A 12,452-nucleotide genomic window follows, 5' to 3' on the forward strand; every position below is an offset into this window, starting at 1 on the left:
ATGGATTGAGGGGAGGGGGGAGTTGATGGTCCTGGAGGCCTTGGAGACAATGCGTTGTATTCTGTGTAGTGAGTGACTATCAGTGTTTCCGTACTAGACTGTGATTGAGGAGGTGATGATGCTTTCAATGATGGATTGATAAAAACGGACCAGGAGGTGTTTGTGGACTCTGAACTTTTTGAGCTGTCTGACAAAGTATAGGCGTTGTTGTCCTTTCTTGATGACGTGGTCTGCGTTGATGTGCCATTTTAGATTATTGCAGATATAGGTGCCTAGAAACTTAAATGAATTTGTGGAGGTTATGGGATGGGAGTTGACATGGACCGGGGGTTTGGGGTTTTGTTTGCGTCTGAAATCTATGATGATTTCTAAGGTTTTTGAAGTATTAAGCTGGAGGTTGTTTGCGCACCATTTGACTGCGCTGTCCACTGTTTGATGGTATTGTGATTCGTTGTTGTCTGAGATGAGGCCAATGAGATGAGGAGGCCCAGGAGAGAAAGGTCAGTGTGGGAATGGGAAGGGGAATTAGAGTGTTTGGCAACCAGGAGATTAGGTAGGCCCAGGCGGACTGAGCTCTATTCAGTTTGATGGAGATCTCATTCACATTTCCTCCATTTCCTGGACTCCTGCTCTTAGCTCCCCTCCCACCAAGGAGAACAAATGTACCATTCCCTTGGTCCTCGCCTTTCACCCCTCTACCATTCACATCCAGCATATCATCCTATGTCATGAGGCAGCTCTGGTATACAAGTCCCTCGTGGGGGACCCGGGAGAAGGAGCTTCCACCGCCGGCACGCGGCCAACTTCTGCCGCGGACCCGGCGTGGACTTACCATCACCCCTGGAGGGGAGCTTCAACCACCGGCCCTGCGGTCTGCGGCGCGAATTTTAAATCTTTGACCGCCGGCCTGCGACCTACACCAGCCTGAAGCCGCGGTCCCCGGTGGGGAAGAGCTGATCCTGGACTGACTCTGGACTCCATTCCCCCCCGACCACGGGGGGAAATGGAGGTGGACTGGCCAAATTTTGTGCCTTCCACCACCGTGATGAATGCTGTGGTGGATGTTTGTGTTAATTTTTTTATTGTTTATTGTGTGTTCTTTCTCATTGTATCGCTGCTGACATATTCATTTCACTTGCACTTTATGTGCAATGTGACGAATAAACCTGTATTGCATTGTATATTGTAAGAATCAAGGAGAACACAAAGAGATTTTATGAGTATACTAGACTAAGTGGGACCCGTTGGGTCCCAGCATCACACAGGAGGGCTGGTCATCCAACGCAATATTCAACCTCTCCACCAATTCTAATATTGGTGGCCAGTTGGGGGGCGGGACTTTCTGGAGTGCTAGTATGGGTGTTGTGGGCTGAAGGGACTGGTTTCCAGAGGGCTAGTATGCAAATTGTGCGCCAAATGGATTCTTGGGCTGGCGTCTCAGTCGATCAAGCCTGTTGTGCTGGCAACTCACTCACTCACGGCTGGTGGGCTGGTAGTTGACTCACGGCTAATCCTTGAAATTCTATTTCAAGCAGGGTATAAGGCCACCAAATTCAAGTGCAGTTTCTTACCACTTCTAGCAGGGTGCAAGGCCACCAAATTCAAGTGCAGTTTCATGCCATTTGAAGTAGGGTGCAAAGCCACTAAAGACAGCGAGTCGTGACCTCTCCCTCCTCCATCTTGCAGAGACTGAGCCACACCCACATTTCCGGGTTTTATAACCCCACCACCCCACCGGAAAAGGTGTGGCTTTCATGGAGTGATTGACAGGAGAGATTCTCAACATTTAAAAAAAAAACTAATAACACTTTTATTTTTCATTGATGGGAAGAATTCGCTGCACCTGCTCAGCGGAGGGGGACTGAGTAAGATGGCCAAAAATCACAGCCGTAAGTGGTAGCGTTTTATCTAAAATCAATATACAGTGCAAACAGGAAGAAAGTACATTTACAGTAGTGCCTTTTAACTTCAAGCCAAAGCACCCACGTCACCATTTGCATTAAGAGGTGCCTTTCAACTTCATGCTACCATTAGCAGTAAATAGTGCCTTTCAACTTCATGCTACCATTAGCAGTAAGTAGTACCTTTCAACTTCAAGCCACCATTTGCAGTGTAGTGCCTTTCAACTTCAAGCCAATGCACCCAAGCCATCATTTGCAGTAAGTGTTGTCTTTCAACTTCAAGCCACACCCAAGCCACCATTTGCAGTAAGTAGTGCCTTTCAACTTCAAGCCAAAGCAACCAAGCCACCATTTGCAGTAATAGTGCCATTCAACTTCAAGCCAATGCTCCCAAGCCACCATTTGCCGTAAGTAGTGCCTTTCAACTTCATGCCACCATTTGCAGTAAGAGGTGCCTTTCCACTTCAAGCCAAAGCTCCCAAGCCACCATTTGCAGTAAGAAATGCCTTTCAACTTCATGCCACAATTTGCAGTAAGTGGTGTCTTTCAACTTCAAGCCACATCCAAGCCATCATTTGCAGTTAGTGCCTTTCAACTTCAAAGCTCCCAAGCCACCAATTGCAGTAAGTGGTGTCTTTCAACTTCAAGCCAAAGCAACCAAGCCACCATTTGCAGTAAGTAGTGCCTTTAAACTTCTAGCCAATGCACCCACGCCTCCATTTGCAGTAAGTAATGCCTTTCAACTTCAAGCCACACCCAAGCTTTAGAACCAATAGTCATTTTTTTGCAAGCTTTAGAACCAATAGAGACACTTTTTGCAAGCTTTAGAAACAATAGACATTTTCTTGCAAGCTTTAGAACCAATTTTGCAAGCTTTAGAAAGCTTTATTTTTGCAAGCTTTAGAACCAATAGATATTTTTTTGCAAGCTTTAGAACCAATAGACATTTTTTTGCAAGCTTTAGAACCAATAGACATTTTTTGCAAGCTTTAGAACTAATAGACACTTTTTGCAAGCTTTAGAACCAATAGACATATTTTTGCAAGCTTTAGAACCAATAGACATTTTTTGCAAGCTTTAGAACCAATAGAGACATTTTTTGCAAGCTTTAGAACCAATAGACATATTTTTTGCAAGCTTTAGAACCAATAGACATTTTTGCAAGCTTTAGAACCAATAGAGACACTTTTTGCAAGCTTTAGAACCAATAGACATTTTTTGCAAGCTTTAGAACCAATAGACATATTTTTGCAAGCTTTAGAACCAATAGACATATTTTTTTAGAACCAATAGACATATTTTTGCAAGCTTTAGAACCAATAGACATTTTTTGCAAGCTTTAGAACCAATAGAGACATTTTTTGCAAGCTTTAGAACCAATAGACATATTTTTGCAAGCTTTAGAACCAATAGACATATTTTTGCAAGCTTTAGAACCAATAGACATTTTTTTGCAAGCTTTAGAACCAATAGTGACACTTTTTGCAAGCTTTAGAACCACTAGACATTTTTTTTTGCAAGCTTTAGAACCAATAGACATTTTTTTGCAAGCATTAGAACCAATAGACATTGTTTTGCAAGCTTTAGAACCAATAGACATTGTTTTGCAAGCTTTAGAAACAATAGATACATTTTTTGCAAGCTTTAGAACCAATAGACACATTCTGCAAGCATTGTAGAACCAAATGAGACACTTTTTGCAAACATTTTAGAACCAATAGACACATTCTGCAAGCATTTTAGAACCACTAAGGACACTTACATTTGAGTAGACATGTGCTCAGTGTTATTCACAGCTCAGAGAAATGTGACCCTCTGCCTTCCTCCATCTTGAAGAGACTGTGTGGCACACCACTTCCTGGTTTTATAGTCCCTCCCCCCTGCCGCCAGCAGGGGCAGCAGAGAGAATGGGGAATTTTATAAAAACATTAATATCTCTGTCATTTTTAATCGACGGGAAAAATCCTCAGCACATATGTGGCGGAGGGGGGCTCTGAGCGAGGTGGCCAAAAATGACGGCCGTAGGTGGCGGCATTCTCTCAGAAATGGCAGCACAGATGGCCAAAACCGGTCAAGAACAGACTTTTAGTAATATATAGATTAATGCCTTATGCCCCTGTCCCACTTAGGAAACCCGAACGGAAACCTCTGGAGACTTTACGCCCCACCCAAGGTTGCAGGTGGTTGACGGACGTTGCAGGTAGTGGAAGCAGGTAGGGAGACTGACAAAAACCTCCGGGAACCGCACGGAAACCTTGGGTGGGGCGCAAAATCTCCAGAGGTTTCCGTTCAGGTTTCCTAAATGGGACAGGGGCATAAGGAAACAACAGTAACCAGAGAGAGGATTGGACCCATCAGAAACCGAAGTGGTCATCAATGTGTGGAGCCATAGGTGATGACCAAGGTCCTCAATGAATATTTCTCCTCCGTTTTGAGTTCGGAGAAAGACATGAAGATGAGGGAAGACAAAAATGCTGGAGAAACTCAGCGGGTGAGGCAGCATCTATGGAGCAAAGGAAATAGGCGACGTTTTGGGGCGAAACCCTTCTTCAGACTGAAGGAACATGCAATAGTTGATGGCCATGTCTTGAGGGCAGTCCATATTACAGCGAGTTGGTGTTGAATGTCCTAAGACATATGAAGGTAGATAAGTCTCCCAGGCCTGATCAAATATGCGCAAGGACTCTGTGCAAAGTTACAGAAGATATTGCAGGATACCCGAGTGAGATATAGGAATTTTCACTGGACATTGGTGAGATGCCAGAAGACTGAAGAGTGGCTAATGTTGTGCCTCCATTTAGAATTTAGATCAGTACAGCACAGGTACTTCAACCCATATCGTCCAAGCCAAACATAATGACAATGATATTCTTCCATTCCCTGCATATCCACAGTGCCTACCCTAAAGCCTCCATGACCACATCTGCTTCCACCACCACAACTGCCAGCACATTCTAGACACCCACCACTCTCTGTGTAAAGATATTGTACCGCACATCTCCTTTAAACTTGTCCCTTCTCTCCATAAAGTCCTCTAATCTTTCACATTTTCATCCAGCGAAAAAGGTTCTGACTGTCTACCCTATCCATGCCTCAAATAATTTTATATTTTTCTATGAAATCTCCTCCCAGCCTCCAACGTAGGGGCTCATGTTGTCGACCTCCTCATGGTGAGCCCTGCCAATTGACCTCAGTCAGGCGAACGACACAAACAGAGACAGCGAACAAACAACAACAACAGCGTGCAGCCCAAATGCAACCTCGATCACCGCAGCTTGGTGCCAACCCGCAGCATGCGCCCTTTTTAGGGAGGGCACCTACGGATGTCAAACCGGATGGCATCACCCTGCTGCAGCTGAATGCGGAAGGCCTCACCAAGGCCAAGACCACCATACAGCTCCTGGAGGCCGTTAAGGGCCTGTCCCACTTGGGCGATATTTCAGCGGACTGCCGGCAAGTGTCAGGGAGAAGGTGGAAGGGGGGGGGGGGGGGGGGGAGAAGAAGGGGGGGGGGGGGGGAAGAAGGGGGGGGGGGGAGAGAAAGAAGGGGGGGGGGGGGAGAAATATGGGGGGGGAGAAAGAAGGGGGGGGAAGAAGAACGGGGGGAGGGAGAGGGGGGGGAGGAGAAGGGGGGGAGGAGAAGGGGGGGAGGGAGAAGGGGGGGAGGAGAAGGGGGGGAGGAGAAGGGGGGGAGGAGAAGGGGGGAGGGAGAAGGGGGGGGAGGAGAAGGGGGGGGAGGAGAAGGGGGGGAGGGAGAAGGGGGGGAGGAGAAGGGGGGGGGAGAAGGGGGGAGGAGAAGGGGGGGAGGGGGGGGAGGAGGGGGGGAGGAGAAGGGGGGGAGGAGAAGGGGGGGAGGAGAAGGGGGAGGAGGAGAAGGGGGGAGGAGAGGGGGGGAGAGGGAGGGAACGGAGGGAGGAGAGGGGGGGAGAGGAGGGGGGGAGGAGAGGGGGGGGGAGGAGAAGGGGGGAGGAGAAGGGGGGAGGAGAAGGGGGGGAGGAGAGGGGGGGGGGGGGGAGGAGAAGGGGGGAGGAGAGGAGGGGGGGGAAGGAGAAGGGGGGGAGGAAGAGAAAGGGGGGGGAGAGGAAAAAGGGGGGGGAGGAGAAGGGGGGAGGAGGAGAGGGGAGGGGGAGAAGGGGAAGAAGGGTCTCGGGGGGGGGGGGGGGGGGGGAGAAACTTTGAAGAAGCCAGACAACATTTAATTAGCCAGGTATACACAGCTGTGAAGTTTAGCGGGCATTTAACATTACCGGTCGGTTTTCCTTGGTTCTGAAAACTAGTGCTTACTTTTTTTCCCCCAATGAGCCAATGACAATGCCCGGTCAGCAAAGGAGATGAACTAGAACTGCCTACGCCTACCTCGACTACCTACAATGACATGGCGACCCCACTACAACTGCACCTACAACTACAGGATTATTGATTTTCACCATGGCGACCAATTTTTGGTTGCAGAAAATGTTTCAACATGTTGAAACGCGACTAGTTCCCAGAATGCGGGAACTCCTCTCGACCATGAAGGAAACTCACCAGAGACCACCAGCGAACATGTGGCCACCATGTGGTGATCATGAGGCGAGCGCAGACTCTCCTGCACTCGCCAAAAAAGTCGCCTAAGTGGGACAGGTCCTTCACATAACGTGCTGCTTCAAACACAAGTAGAAGCCTCCAACGCACCATAGAAAACAATCTAAGTGTGTCCAATCTCTCCTGCTAGCTAATACCCTTAATCCAGGTACCTGGTAAACCACTTCTGCACCCCTTTCCAAAGCCTCCACATCTTTTCTGTAATGTGGCAACAGGAACTCCACACAATACTCCAAATGCAGCCCAACCAACATCCTATACAACTTCAACATGACTTGTTGACGGTTACACTCAACGCCCGATCTATGAAATCAAACATACCATATACTTTCATCACAAACATACCATATACCGCTCGTCCATCGAGAGCCTGCTGACATACTGCATTACAGCATGGTATGGCAGCTGCACCATGGCAGACAGGGAGAGGCTTCAGAGGGTAACTAGGACAGCGCAGAGGATCATTGGCTGCCCTCTCCCCTCCCTGATGGACATCTACACCTCCCGCTGCCTTAGCAGGGCAAAGAAGATCATCAAAGACAGCTCCCATCCTGCGTTTGGACTGTTCGACCTGCTGCCCTCTGGAAGGCGCTATAGGTGCATCAAATCCAGGACAAATAGACTCAGGAATAGTTGCTTTCCGAGAATTATAACTACTATTAATTCTAATTCACACATGCACTGACTTCACTGCCCAACACGGACTTCCATCTGTATATATGTATGTAGCGCCGCAGAAATTGTGCACCTATTCCACCCCCCATCTCCCTTCTGTTTTTTGTTTTTTCTGTTTCTTGTTTGTTTTGCTAAATTGTATGTATGCACTGAGTACGAGCAACTTTCATTTTCACTGTACATGTATAGTGACAATAAATGGCATATCTATCTATCACCAGTCTATCTATTTGTGTTGCAACTGTCAGGGAGCTGTGGACTTGGACCCCAAGATCTCTCTGTGCATCAGTGTTGCTAAAGATCTTGCCACTAACTATATATATTCTCCTTACATTTGACTTCCCCGAGTGCAACACCTCACACTTGCTTGGATTAACCTCCATCTGCCATTTCTCCGCCCATTTCTGTAGCTGTCCTATATCCCGCTGTGTACTGTGAGAACATTCTTCACTGTCCGCAACTCCACCAATTTTGGGGTCATCTGCAAACTTATCAACTAACCCATCTACATTTACAACTAAGTTATTTACAGTATGTATCATACACATCAGAGGCTCCAGCATAGAAACCTGCAAAACTCCACTGTTTACAGACCTTCAACCAGAATAGCTCGCTTTGCCACAACCTTCTGTGAGGAAGCCAGTTCTGAATCGAAGAAGGACTGCAAAGAAAACCTGGGAATTATGAATGCCAAAGGGGCTGTCCCACTTGGGCAACCTAATTGGCGAGTTTAGAAGAGTTTGAAAAAATGACATGTTGAAGACCTCCTTCGACCTCTTTCAACTATGTTGATGATCAGCTTCGACTAGCCACGACTAATTGGATACCGAATAGTGGAGAGTGAAGACAACCTCCTTCGACCTCCCTTCGACTATGATAAAGACTGTCCACGACTACCTTCGACTACCCTCGATTACCTACGACTAACATGCCGACCTACTACGACTAAACCTACGAGTAAAAAAAGTATCGATTTTTTCCATGGCGACCTTTTTTTACTCGCGGGCTTATTTTAACGTATTGAAAAAAACACCGCGACCTAGCTCAGATTCAGATTCAGATTCAATTTTAATTGTCATTGTCAGTGTACAGTACAGAGACAACGAAATGCATTTAGCATCTCCCTTGAAGAGCGACATAGCAAACGATTTGAATTAAAAAAAAAATAATAATAAGTGTCCGGGGGGGGTGGTGATTGGCAGTCACCGAGGTACGTTGTTGAGTAGAGTGACAGCCGCCGGGAAGAAGCTGTTCCTCGACCTGCTGGACCGGCAACGGAGAGACCTGTAGCGCCTCCCGGATGGTAGGAGGGTAAACAGTCCATGGTGGGGGGTGAGAGCAGTCCTTGGCGATGCTGAGCGCCCTCCGCAGACAGCGCTTGCTTTGGACAGACTCAATGGAGGGGAGCGAGGAACCGGTGATGCGTTGGGCAATTTTCACCACCCTCTGCAATGCCTTCCGGTCGGAGACAGAGCAGTTGCCATACCATACTGTGATGCAGTTGGTAAGGATGCTCTCGATGGTGCAGCGGTAGAAGTTCACCAGGATCTGAGGAGACAGATGGACCTTCTTCAGGCTCCTCAGTAAGAAGAGCCGCTGATGAGCCTTCTTGATCAGAGTAGAGGTATTGTGGGTCCAAGAGAGGTCATCGGAGATGTTGACTCCCAGGAACCTGAAGCTAGAAACACGTTCCACCTCCGTCCCGTTAATGTGGATGGGGGTGTGCGTGCCGCCTCTGGACTTCCTGAAGTCTACAATGAGCTCCTTGGTCTTCTTGGAGTTAAGGGCCAGGTTGTTGTCAGCGCACCATGCTGCTAAGTGCTGGACCTCCTCCCTGTAGGCCAGCTCATCGTTGTTGCTGATGAGGCCAATCACCGTTGTATCATCTGCATACTTGATGATGGTGTTAGTACCATGTACAGGTGTGCAGTCATAGGTGAAGAGGGAGTAGAGGAGGGGGCTCAGCACACAGCCCTGAGGAACGCCGGTGTTCAGGGTGAGGGTTGAAGAGGTGTGCTTGTCTAACCTCACAGACTGGGGTCTGTTGGTTAGAAAGTCCAGTATCCAGTTGCAGAGGGGTCGATGCCCAGGTTACCGAGTTTGGTGATCAGTTTTGATGGAATAATGGTGTTGAATGCTGAGCTGTAATCGATGAACAGCATTCTTACATAAGTGTCTCTGTTGTCGAGGTGGGAGAGGGCGGAGTGAAGTGCCGTTGAGATGGCATCCTCCGTACTCCTGTTCTTGCGGTAGGCAAACTGATAGGGATCCAGTGTGGGGGGTAGGCAGCTTTTGAGGTGTGCCAGGACCAGCCTCTCGAAGCACTTGGTGATGATGGGGGTAAGTGCAACTGGGCGGAAGTCGTTGAGGCTTGCCGCAGTGGAGTGTTTTGGCACTGGCACGATGGAGGTGGTTTTAAGGCAAGTGGGGGCAACTGCTTGGGCAAGTGACAGGTTGAAGATGTCAGTCCAGACGTCTGTCAGCTGCGCAGCACAGGCTCTGAGCACGCGCCCGGGGATGCCGTCAGGGCCAGCAGCCTTACATGCATTAGTCCTACTCAGTGCCACGTACACGTCGTAGGGGGTGAGTGTGAGGGGTTGGTGATCGGCAGGTAGCACAGCCTTGATGGCTGTCTCTAGATTGTCCCTGTCGAAGCGGCCATAGAAGTGATTAGCTGAGGCCTCGAGTACACAGAGACCACTCTAGAGCATGAAGGAGAGTTATGAAGACCTCCTACAACCTCGTGTCGACCATGCTGCGAGTATGAGTCAAGGGAAAACTCACAAGAACTCGCTGATTAGGTTGCCCAAGTGGGATAAGGCCCTTAACACCGGTGGCAGAAAAGTTACTGGAGAGGATTCGGAGGGATAAGACACGCATGCATTTGGGAAATAGGAGTTGATTAGGGTCCCTTTTGTGTATGTGGTAGATTGTGAATCACAAATTTGATTGAGTTCTCTGAAGAAGTAACCAAGAAGTTGATGAGTGGGATGGCACGGTGGCACAGCAGTAGAGTTGAGGCCTTACAGTGCTTACGGCACCAGAGTCCCGGGTTCGGTCTCAACCATGGGTGCAGTCTGTATGGAGTTTGTATGTTCTCCCAATGACCTGCGTGGGTTTTCTCTGAAATCTTCGGTTTCTTCCCACACTCTGAAGACGTACAGGCTTGTAGGTTAATCGGCTCGGGATAAATCCAAAAATTGTCCCTAATATGTACAGGGAGGAGATCCAGCACCTGACAGCCTGGTGTGCCAACAATAACCTCGTCCTCAACTCCAAGAAGATGAAGGAGATTATTGTTGACTTCAGGCAGACCAGAGGAGGCAGTCATACCCCCATCCATATCAACGGGACTGAGGTGGAGCGCGTCTCCAGCTATAAATTCCTCGGAGTGCATATCTCGGAGGACTTGTCCTGGTCCCTCAACACCTCCAAGCTGATCAAAAAGGCACAGCAGCGCCTTTACTTCCTGAGGAGGCTCAAGAAAGTCCACCTGTCCCCCCGGATCCTGACCAACTTTTACCGCTGTACCATAGAGAGTATCCTGACCACCTGCTTCACGGTATGTTACAGCTGCTGCACTGCTGCGGACAGGAAGGCACTACAACGGGTGGTGAAAACCGCTCAGTACATCATCGGTGCCCCGCTCCCTGCCATGGATGCCCTCCACCGAAAACGGTGTCTGAGACGGGCTGGGAAGATCATCAAAGACCCCTCACACACCAACCATGGACTGTTTGCCCTCCTCCCATCAGGGAGGTGGTACAGGAGCCTCAGGTCACGTACTAGTAGGATGAGGAACAGCTTCTACAATAATACAATCACATTGCTGAACTCGGAGTCCCAACGATAGATTTCTCCGGTCCCACCGTCCCCATTGTTTAATTATTCTGTATTTTTTGATTATTCTGTATCTTCTCTCTTTCTATTTTTTTTATTTCTTTATGCACAACTACTACGGACTGACGCAAAACTGCATTTCGTTGTACTCATACTTGTATTTGTGCGATGACATTAAAGTTGAATTGAATATAGGAGAGTGTTAATGTGCCGGTCGCTGGTCGGTGCGGACTCGGTGGGCTGAAGGGCCTGTTACCACGCAGACATAGTCTCCAAGATGGCGGCGCACACAGCTGCAGCGGCCCGGTGTCCTCCTGGTCAGTGCTTCATGTTTTTCGTGTACATGTACGTGTTGTTTTGTGTTTTATGTACTTACTGTCGGGCGACCAACACCTACGGCCGGCAGGACCTTCTCAGGATCGGGGTCGGTAGCGAACGGGAGATTACCGCCGAGTTTGTCCGCTGCAACGAGATCCCGGCGGACATAGCGAGGAGCCCCGACTCCCCGTGGATCACCATCCCCGCGGGGAGGAGGCGAAGACGGCGCAGAGAAAGGAAGCAAAGGCGAGGCTGCAGGGCCGGCGCGCTAGCGAGGCTACGGAGGCAGCCACTGAAACCACCGCTCCCCAGCCTGTTCCTAACGAACGCCAGATCCCTCGTGAACAAGATGGATGAGCTGAGGCTACAGACTGCAGCTAAAAATGGCGTGAAGGACAGCTGTATCCTGTTGATCACGGAGACCTGGCTTCATTCTTTCATTCCAGACTCTGCTATCGAGCTAGCAGGCTACACAGCACAGCGTCATGATAGGACAAGAGACTCTGGTAAGAGCAGAGGTGGGGGGCTCTGTGTGTACGTGAATAACACCTGGTGTACAAACACAGTGATTGTGGACAGTCACTGCTCCCCGAACCTGGAGTATGTGACTGTTAAGTGCAGGCCCATTTACCTCCCTAGAGAGTTTACTGTTGTCATGATAACTGCTGTGTACATACCACCAGATGCCAATGCTAACTCGGCTATCGGTCATTTGTATGGTAGCATTAGCAGTCAACAGAGCATATATCCTGACGGTGTTCACATCATAGCAGGGGACTTTAACCACGCGGACTTGAAGAAAATGCTGCCCAAATTCTACCAGCATGTTAAATGTGCTACAAGAGGAGCTAACACACTGGACAAGGTCTACTCCAACATCAAGCTGGGCTATAGGGCTAGACCACTACCACACCTGGGCCAGTCTGACCATATGTCCCTGCTCTTAATTCCTGCATATGCCCCCCTCAGGAAAACCGCTCCTACCATTACAAAGACCATCACAACCTGGCCTGATGGTGCTTCTCAGCAGCTGCAGGACTGTTTCGACAGGACCAACTGGGAGGTGTTTGAACACCGGGACCTGGAGGTGTTCACAGACAGTGTACTGTGCTACATAAAAAACTGCATGGACACT

Source organism: Leucoraja erinacea, chromosome 7 (assembly GCF_028641065.1).
Source record: "Leucoraja erinacea ecotype New England chromosome 7, Leri_hhj_1, whole genome shotgun sequence".
Classification (NCBI taxonomy): Eukaryota; Metazoa; Chordata; class Chondrichthyes; order Rajiformes; family Rajidae; genus Leucoraja; species Leucoraja erinaceus.